Raw genomic sequence first — 10,154 nt, forward strand, 5'->3', positions numbered from 1 at the left:
CCAATCCACCTAACGTGTAAATTGTTGGACTTTGGGAGGAAACCAGGGCATCCGGTAGAAACCCACACAGACATGGTGAGAATGTGCAAGCTCCACACAGAGCAAGCCAAGGCCAGAATCGAACCCGGATCCCTGGAGCTGTGAGGCAGCAGTGCTAACCACTGTTCCCTCATGCTGCCTTTTTATCACCAGCAACAAGTTTGCCAGCAACACTTCTGCAGCAGTCATAGAACATAGAAGATAGAACGATACAGCGCAGTACAGGCCCTTCGGCCCTCGATGTTGCACCGACATGGAAAAAATCTAAAGGCCAACTAACCTACACTATGCCCTTATCATCCATATGCTTATCCAATAAATTTTTTAATGCCCTCAATGTTGGCGTGTTCACTACTGTTGCAGGTAGGGCATTCCACGGCCTCACCACTCTTTGCGTAAAAAACCTACCTCTGACCTCTGTCCTATATCTATTACCCCTCAATTTAAGGCTATGTCCCCTCGTGCTAGCCACCTCCATCCGCGGGAGAAGGCTCTCGCTGTCCACCCTATCTAACCCTCTGATCATTTTGTATGCCTCTATTAAGTCACCTCTTAACCTTCTTCTCTCTAACGAAAACAACCTCAAGTCCATCAGCCTTTCCTCATAAGATTTTCCCTCCATACCAGGCAACATCCTGGTAAATCTCCTCTGCACCCGTTCCAAAGCTTCCACGTCCTTCCTATAATGAGGCGACCAGAACTGTACGCAATACTCCAAATGCGGCCGTACTAGAGTTTTGTACAACTGCAACATGACCTCATGGCTCCGGAACTCAATCCCTCTACCAATAAAGGCCAACACACCATAGGCCTTCTTCACAACCCTATCAACCTGGGTGGCAACTTTCAGGGATCTATCTACATGGACACCGAGATCCCTCTGCTCATCCACACTACCAAGAATTTTACCATTAGCCAAATATTCCTTATTCCTGTTATTCTTTCCAAAGTGAATCACCTCACACTTCTCCACATTAAACTCCATTTGCCACCTCTCAGCCCAGCTCTGCAGCTTATCTATGTCCCTCTGTAACCTGCAACATCCTTCCGCACTGTCTACAACTCCACCGACTTTAGTGCCGTCTGCAAATTTACTCACCCATTCTTCTGCGCCCTCCTCTAGGTCATTTATAAAAATGACAAACAGCAACGGCCCCAGAACAGATCCTTGTGGTACGCCACTCGTAACTGAACTCCATTCTGAACATTTCTCATCAACTACCACTCTCTGTCTTCTTTCAACGAGCCAATTTCTGATCCACATCTCTAAAATCACCCTCAATCCCCAGCCTCCGTATTTTCTGCAATAGCCGACCGTGGGGAACCTTATCAAACGCTTTACTGAAATCCATATACACCACATCAACTGCTCTACCCTCGTCTACCTGTTCAGTCACCTTCTCAAAGAACTCGATAAGGTTTGTGAGGCATGACCGACCCTTCACAAAACCGTGCTGACTGTCCCTAATCATATTATTCCTATCTAGATGATTATAAATCGTATCTTTTATAATCCTCTCCAAGACTTTACCCACCACAGACGTTAGGCTCACCGGCCTATAGTTACCGGGGTTATCTCTACTCCCCTTCTTGAACAAAGGGACCACATTTGCTATCCTCCAGTCCTCTGGCACTATTCCTGTAGCCAATGATGACCTAAAAATCAAAGCCAAAGGCTCAGCAATCTCTTCCCTGGCTTCCCAGAGAATCCTAGGATAAATCCCATCCGGCCCCGGGGACTTATCTATTTTCACCTTGTCCAGAATTGCCAACACTTCTTCCCTACGCACCTCAATGCCATCTATTCTAATAGCCTGGGTCTCAGCATTCTCCTCCACAATATTATCTTTTTCTTGAGTGAATACTGACGAAAAGTATTCATTTAGTATCTCGCTTATCTCCTCAGCCTCCACACACAACTTCCCACCACTGTCCTTGACTGGCCCTACTCTTACCCTAGTCATTCTTTTATTCCTGACATACCTATAGAAAGCTTTTGGGTTTTCCTTGATCCTACCTGCCAAAGACTTCTCATGTCCCCTCCTTGCTCGTCTCAGCTCTCTCTTTAGATCCTTCCTCGCTTCCTTGTAACTATCAAGCGCCCCAACTGAAACTTCACGCCTCATCTTCACATAGGCCTCCTTCTTCCTCTTAACAAGAGATTCCACTTCTTTGGTAAACCACGGTTCCCTCGCTCGACCCCTTCCTCCCTGCCTGACTGGTACGTACTTATCAAGAACATGCAATAGCTGTTCCTTGAACAAGCTCCACATATCCAGTGTGCCCAACCCTTGCAGCCTACTTCTCCAACCAACACATCCTAAGTCATGTCTAATGGCATCATAATTGCCCTTCCCCCAGCTATAACTCTTGCCCTGCGGGGTATACTTATCCCTTTCCATCACTAATGTAAAGGTCACCGAATTGTGGTCACTGTTTCCAAAGTGCTCACCTACCTCCAGATCTAACACCTGGCCTGGTTCATTACCCAAAACCAAATCCAATGTGGCCTCGCCTCTTGTTGGCCTGTCAACATATTGCGTCAGGAAACCCTCCTGCACACATTGTACAAAGAATGACCCATCTAATGTACTCGAACTATATCTTTTCCAGTCAATATTTGGAAAGTTAAAGTCTCCCATAACAACTACCCTGTTACTTTCGCTCTTTTCCAGAATCATCTTCGCCATCCTTTCCTCTACATCCCTAGAACTATTAGGTGGCCTATAGAAAACTCCCAACAGGGTGACCTCTCCTTTCCTGTTTCTAACCTCAGCCCATACTACCTCAGAAGAAGAGTCCCCATCTAGCATCCTTTCCGCCACCATAATACTGTCCTTGACTAGCAGCGCCACATCTCCCCCTCTTTTGCCCCCTTCTCTGAGCTTACTAAAACACCTAAACCCCGGAACCTGCAACAACCATTCCTGTTCCTGCTCTATCCATGTCTCTGAAATGGCCACAACATCGAAGTCCCAGGTACCAACCCATGCTGCCAGTTCCCCTACCTTATTTCGTATACTCCTGGCATTGACGTAGACACACTTCAAACCACCTACCTGAACACTGGCACCCTCCTGCGAAGTCAAATCTGTGCTCCTGACCTCTATACTCTCAATCTCCCGTACCCCAAAACTACAATCCAGGTTCCCATGCCCCTGCTGAATTAGTTTAAACCCCCCCAAAGAGCACTAACAAATCTCCCCCCCAGGATATTGGTGCCCCTCAGGTTCAGATGTAGACCATCCTGTCTATAGAGGTCCCACCTTCCCCAGAAAGAGCCCCAGTTATCCAGAAATCTGAATCCCTCCCGCCTGCACCATCCCTGTAGCCACGTGTTTAATTGCTCTCTCTCCCTATTCCTCATCTCACTATCACGTGGCACGGGCAACAACCCAGAGATAACAACTCTGTTTGTTCTCGCTCTGAGCTTCCATCCTAGCTCCCTAAAGGCCTGCCTGACATCCTTGTCCCCTTTCCTACCTATGTCATTAGTGCCAATGTGGACTACGACTTGGGGCTGCTCCCCCTCCCCCTTAAGGACCCGGAAAACACGATCCGAGACATCACGTACCCTTGCACCTGGGAGGCAACATACCAAACGTGAGTCTCTCTCGCTCCCACAAAATCTCCTATCTGTGCCCCTGACTATTGAGTCCCCAATTACTAATGTTCTACTCCTTTCCCCCCTTCCCTTCTGAGCAACAGGGACAGACTCCGTGCCAGAGGCCCGTACCCCATGGCTTACCCCTGGTAAGTCGTCCCCCCCACAAGTATCCAAAACGGTATACTTGTTACTCAGGGGAACGACCGCAGGGGGTCCCTGCACTGACTGCTTCTTCCCAGTCCCTCTTACAGTTACCCATCTATCTCCAGTCTTTGGTGTAACTACTTCCCTGAAGCTCCTATCTATGACCCCCTCTGCCTCCCGAATGATCCGAAGTTCATCCAGCTCAAGCTCCAGGTCCCTAACGCGGTTTCTGAGGAGCTGGAGTTGGGTGCACTTCCCACAGATGAAATCAGCAGGGACACTGACGGCGTCCCTCACCTCAAACATTCTGCAGGAGGAGCATTGTACTGCCTTCCCTGACATCACCTCTAGATTTAAAAAAAAAACAAGAAAAAGAAAAAGAAAGGAAGAGCTTACCTGATATTACCTCACACCCTGCTCCCGCTGAAAGGTAAGCAAATTTAAAGGCACTCACTCACCTTCACAACAGGCCCCTGCTCCCGCTTCCCAACCACCGTGGGGTGGGGGGGTTGGTTAGAGGAGGAGGTAGGGTGGGAAACACTCACAAAGTATTTCGGGTTTAACTGTCACTTGCCAACAGCCTCTCCACAAACCATCTTCAACTTAGGCTGACCGCACTGCACGTATGCAAATTTCCCCAGAACAGCTGATCAGTAGCTCTGCTCTGCTGCCCTCTGCTGGATGATTGCCTTCACTCAAACTCCTCGGGTCTCCTTCGCAGATTCCCCTTCAACTTAGGCTGACCGCACTGCACGTATGCAAATTTCCCCAGAACAGCTGATCAGTAGCTCTGCTCTGCTGCCCTCTGCTTTGACCGTTCAGTACATTAAAAATCTGGGAAAGAAAATTCCACAACATCGAGACTGCAAACACTGAGATGCCACCTAACACAGTCGCAGCTGAAGAGCTTGATCAAGACTGGAATCTAATATTCTACAATGACACTGCCTGACCTGGATTAGGACTCAAACCTATAGCCACAACCATGGAATCTGACTGTGATTACAAATTCCTTGCAGTCACAGCCTGATGACAAGTAGCAACCCACCAGATACACAGCCTGCAATTACAAACCAGCACCGACATTGAGAAAGCACCTTCTCTGCAATCAGGGCTAGCGAGTTCAGTGCAAGTTAGAAACCCATCTTACACAACCAAAGAGCTGTTGCCACACAAGATCATTTTAAAACCATTTAAAGAATCTCTTTGACATTAAACATTAACTTCTGACCCTTTAGCATAAACAAACTGATAAACAAAAGGCCTAATGCACCGAACAGATTTCTGCTGACAGCAATTGTTCTCAAAAATGTTGAGATATAGTTGCTGACCCAATTACTTGTGTCACCTTTTACTGAACTTTACGTTTAGCCCTGGATATGTGGTTACAATCCACAGCCATTGCACAATATTGTAACCTCAGTGAGGTTGAGGGAAAATGAGCTACAAAAAAAATTATGTTTTACAATACAGATGATTTTGAAACTGTGCACTATTATCAGCCCTTCCATCAAACTATGCAAGTATCCAGTGCCTCCCTGATATTGCACAATAAATGTCATAAGGAGCACATCATACAGTTAGTAATAATTCCTAATAATATCCCCTGCCCTAAATAACAGAACCTTTCAGAAGATACAGAATGCAGCAGTTTGTAATTACTGTAAGCAGAGTAGTACCTTGAATAAGTGCCTTACATTATTACGGAAAATTGCCCAAATGCTCATTGTGACAAGACTGTAAATTGGCCTGCACACGGGGAAAATTAGTAGGCACAGTCAGATCCATCCACCCCAAATGGGATGGGGAACTTGGAAGCTGTATTGGGAAAGAGACAACTTACCTGGAGGTAAGGAGTCACGTCGCATGTAAACACATTATTTACTATTTGGACCAAGCCAACAATCTCGGATTCCTGATCCAAAGGCTCGCCTGGTTAACAGAGACATTGAATAGCAGCCTCTGTATTTCGGGTACAGCTAATGAAACATTATTTGGAGTCTTCCCCGCACTGCTATATCATATATTATTTACTCAGTTAATGCACATTTCGATACCCTGGTCATAAACGGTGGAATGTTCCACAGAGATTAAGAAGACATTTGTCCATGCAGCATAACAGTACCACAGGGGTAACAGCCAGACCTGGCTACCTGTTCCAGTTGGGTTGGGGAAAGAGAATTTTTGATCATCTCTGGACATTGGAACAAAAAATTGGAAATTTAAAAATGAATCTTGCATTTGCTATCGTCATGACATATTTCACAAAATAAATTTCATTCCCTCAAAATCTGAGATTCTTTAGTCTTCTCCAGGGTTGATTAGCTCGGTTGGCTGGATGACTGGTTCGTGATGTGGAGAGGTGCCAAAAGCGGGTTCAATTCCTGCACTGGCTGAGGTTATCCATGAACCACACCCCACGCCCGAGGTGTGGTGACCCTCAGATTAAATCACCACCAGTCAGCCCCCTCTCAAAGGGGAGAACAGCCTATGGTCCTCTGGGACTGTAACAACGTTTACTTCCAATTCCTCCTCTTCCACATTACAACTTTCACTCTGCTACCTGTGGTGGATGACGGTGACTCCCAACTTTGATTCATTCACAGGATGTGGGTGTCACTGGCAAAGCCAGCATTTATTGCCGATTCTTAGTCGCCCTTGAATGGTGGTAGTGAGCTGTATTCCTGAACCACTACAGTCCATGTGGTGAAGACACTGCCACGGTGGTGTTAAAGAGGGAGTTCTAAGATAGGCTGAGGCCTGTTTACATTTGGGATTTTATTTGTGGTAATGTGAGATTCTCAAGTCAGGGAACAACTTTCTGTCAACAGAGATTTGAACCTTCTGTAATTTGTACTGCCTGAAAAGGGTCATTATTCAGGGCAGGGATATTAATAGGATTGTTGCTAACCCTATAAGCATTACTACTCAAATATTTCTCTTCCACACCGTAACCCAAGCCTCTGGTTGTTCTTATTTATGGAACGATAATGCTCAGAGAATATAATTTTCCATTGCATGCATACCAATACAGAAATTTTAAAATATTAAAAGCTCTGACTTGTCTGTTGGCTTTCCCTCGGCCATGTGGGAAAGCAGCACACAATACTAATTAACAGCATTGTTTCATATTCTACAGCAGCAATTAGTTACTATAGCCCTATGGTAAGGTTACACTTCCAACCTTCAGCAACTATTCCACTTATAGAAAGCATACAACCAATATTATGTATGAAACACAACCAATATTATGTATGAACAGAAGTGCGGCATTTAGCTTCCCTTTTCAGTCATTCAAAAACTGATCATCAGTCCAAGTCCATTTACTCACCTTTGCCCCACATCAACTGCAGATTCGATTTAGCATCAGTTGCAGTTTGTGGAAGAGAGTTCCAAACCTCGACCAACCTTTGTGTTATTACGGGCCAGGGTTTAGAGAACCCCAAAGTGTATCATGGAATTCACCTGACCCACAACTTTAAATATATTTTGGTTATGGGGAGCACAAGGGCCCACTTTACAGGTGTGATGCAACAGAGAGCTAAAATATGTTTAAAACAAAACAATGTTTATTCTATGAATCCAGTTAACATTTTCTAAACGCACAGTAAACAGTTTATCAACTACCAACACATGTAACTCCACAGATACAATACTTTATAGATAACCCTTAATAACTTCCCAAACAACATCCACAAGTTAAATCCTTTTAAAATAAAGACAGGAGGTTTAAATGCTCTGCAGAAACAGGTATTACTTTGAATTCATCAATGATCTGGAGACATTATTTGGCTTGTAGAGAGAGAGATCGTTACACAGCTGCTTGCTTTGAATGCAGCTATCCACCTCTATCACAAAACCAAAAACACACTGCATCTGCCAGCTCAAAAACAAAAGTGAAAGACAGACAGCCCAGATCCACCCACACTGACATCATTGCAGCTATTTAATAAACACCCATTTCTTAAAGGTACATCCACCTGACATTATGGAGAAATGTTTCCTAATTTTACTCTTGGAAGCTCTAACTTCTAGACTATGCCCCTAGTGCTAAACTCCTCAATCAGCAGAAATACTTTCTATCTAACCTATCTGTCCTCTTAATATACTGAAAGCATAAATCAGATCACCCCTTTACTTTCTAAATTCCAGGCAGAACAATTAGCTTGTTTAATATCTCATTGCAATTTAACCCTAGGACTGCAAGTGACATGTTGGTAAATCTGCACTGCACTCTCTCAAAGGCCAGTTTATTTTTCCTCAGGCGCAATATCCAGAAATGCTCAATATACTGAAGGTGTGTTCTAACCAGGGCTTTGTATAGCTGAACCATGATTTCTAGCTCCTCTAGATACAAAGGCCAGCATTACAGAGGTCTTTTATGATTTTCACAGTACCTTCACTGCAGTATTAATGTCAGCCTACTTGTGACACTAATAAAGATTATTACAAATGATTTTCTGTACCTGTTCATTCCATTTTAATGATCTCTGTACATAGACTCAATTCTCTTTGAACTTCCGCTATTTCTAGCCTTCACCATTTAGAAAGTACTCCGTTCTATCCTTTTTAGGTCCAATGTAGAGGCCCTCACATTTGCCTACATGGAAATCAGTTTGCCACACTTATATTCATTCATTTAACCTATCAATATCTCTTTGTAACTTTATGCTCCAATCTACATGACTAACAATGCAATTTCTCTTTGTGCCATCAGAATATTTGTATTTGTGACTTTTTAAACTAATCATCTCAGTTATTGATTAATATGGCTGCCCCAATGCTGATCCCCGAGAGTCACCACTCATCCCATCCTGCCAATTAGAATACCTACCCAATGTGGAAGTACATTGTCCGTCATGGTCTCCCGCCCTCCCCGCGGACAGTTGGGAGAGTAGGGTCTCCGCACTCTCCCTGGGGGCAGTCGCGACAAAGGGGTCTCTGCAACCTCCCTGGGGACAGTCGGGACAAAGGGGTCTCTGCAACCTCCCTGGGGACAGTTGGGAGGGGTCTCCATATTCTCCCTCAGGACAGTTGGAAGAAAGGGGTCTTAATACTCTCCCCGGGGACAGTTGGGAGAGAAGGCTTGCCGTATCACCCTGGGGATGGTTGGGAGATTGAGGTCTCCGTACCTCCCTGGGGATGGTCAGGACAGAGGTCTCTGCACCCTCCCCAGGACGGTTGGGAGAGAGGGGTCCCCATACCCTCCCCAGGACGGTTGCGAGAGAGGGGTCCCCATACCCTCGCCAGGACAGTTGCGAGAGAGAGGTCCCCGTACCCTCCCCGGGGATGGTTGGGAGAGAAGGGTCTCCGTACCCTCCCGGGGACGGTTGGGAGAGAGGGGTCTCCGTACCCTCCTCGGGGACGGTTGGGAGAGAGGGGTCTCCGTACCCTCCCCGGGGACAGTTGGGAGAGGGGGGTCTCCGTACCCTCCCCGGGGACGGTTGGGAGGGGTCTCCGTACCCTCCCCGGGGATGGTTGGGAGGGGTCTCCGTACCCTCCTCGGGGACGGTTGGGAGAGAGGGGTCTCCGTACCCTCCTCGGGGACGGTTGGGAGAGAAGGGTCTCCGTACCCTCCTCGGAGAAGGTTGGTAGAGTGCGGTCTCTGTACAATCCTCGGGGAGGGTTGGGAGAGAGGGGTCTCCGTACCCTCCCTGGGTATGGTTTTCAGTGGTGTTCCCAGGAATTGAGAGGGGCGTTGTTTGGGGATGGGGGGTTCCCTGTGCCCTTCCCCTGAGCTAGTTGAAGGGCATGGGGTCTCCATACCCAGCCCCGGGGTCTGTGGGGAGGGAGGGAAAGAAAGCCCCCCCAGCGATGCCCTGAACCAGCTGAAACCCCCTCAATGAACTCTCCATCAAACCACCTTCAGAAACGTTCACCTTCTCTGCGGCAGAGAGCGGGCCTGGTGCTGGAGAAGAGCGGGGATGTGATGCTGTTACCTGGCCGGCTGACGGTGGGAAGCAGCGAGCTTCCACTTACACACAAACAGAACCGAAACCCCTGCGCCGGCGATGCCTCATACCGGGCGGAGCCAGGGCCGGAAACTGCGCAATCCCGCTGCATGGGATTCCCGGCAGGATGGTTGGGGAGTGGGCGGGGCAGCTGGAAGTGGGTGAGGCCGCGGTGAGTGGGTGTGGCCCAATGGGCGGGGCCCCCGGGAATGGGCGGGGCCCAGGAGCTACGTGGGGGCGGGTGGGGCTGTCCTACAGGGATGTAACCAGGGACATCCTGAGAGGAGCTGATCCTGGTGTCAGCTCCTACAATGTGCAAGAATCAGAAATGAATAATCTATTATTGTCACAAGTAGGCTTACATTAACACTGCAATAATGTTACTGTGAAAAGCCCCTCGTCACCACGTTCCA

The 10,154-nt window shown here is 47.2% G+C and overlaps 1 protein-coding gene across 3 annotated transcripts in view; it reads right to left on the reverse strand.

Moving 5' to 3' along the window:
* rab24 (RAB24, member RAS oncogene family) overlaps positions 1 to 9,883 on the reverse strand; it is a 44,060-nt gene extending 34,177 nt beyond the window's left edge. The window contains exon 1 of one of the 3 annotated variants that reach the window (XM_038795425.1): positions 9,730 to 9,883. The gene's annotated coding sequence lies outside the window, so the exon portion shown is untranslated. Of the gene's footprint in view, positions 1 to 9,653 lie in introns of all 3 variants that reach the window. The other 2 variants (XM_038795428.1, XM_038795426.1) reach the window with 2 other exon arrangements.
* Between the last annotated feature and the right edge of the window lie 271 nt (positions 9,884 to 10,154).

Source organism: Scyliorhinus canicula, chromosome 4 (genome assembly GCF_902713615.1).
Source record: "Scyliorhinus canicula chromosome 4, sScyCan1.1, whole genome shotgun sequence".
NCBI lineage: Eukaryota > Metazoa > Chordata > Chondrichthyes > Carcharhiniformes > Scyliorhinidae > Scyliorhinus > Scyliorhinus canicula.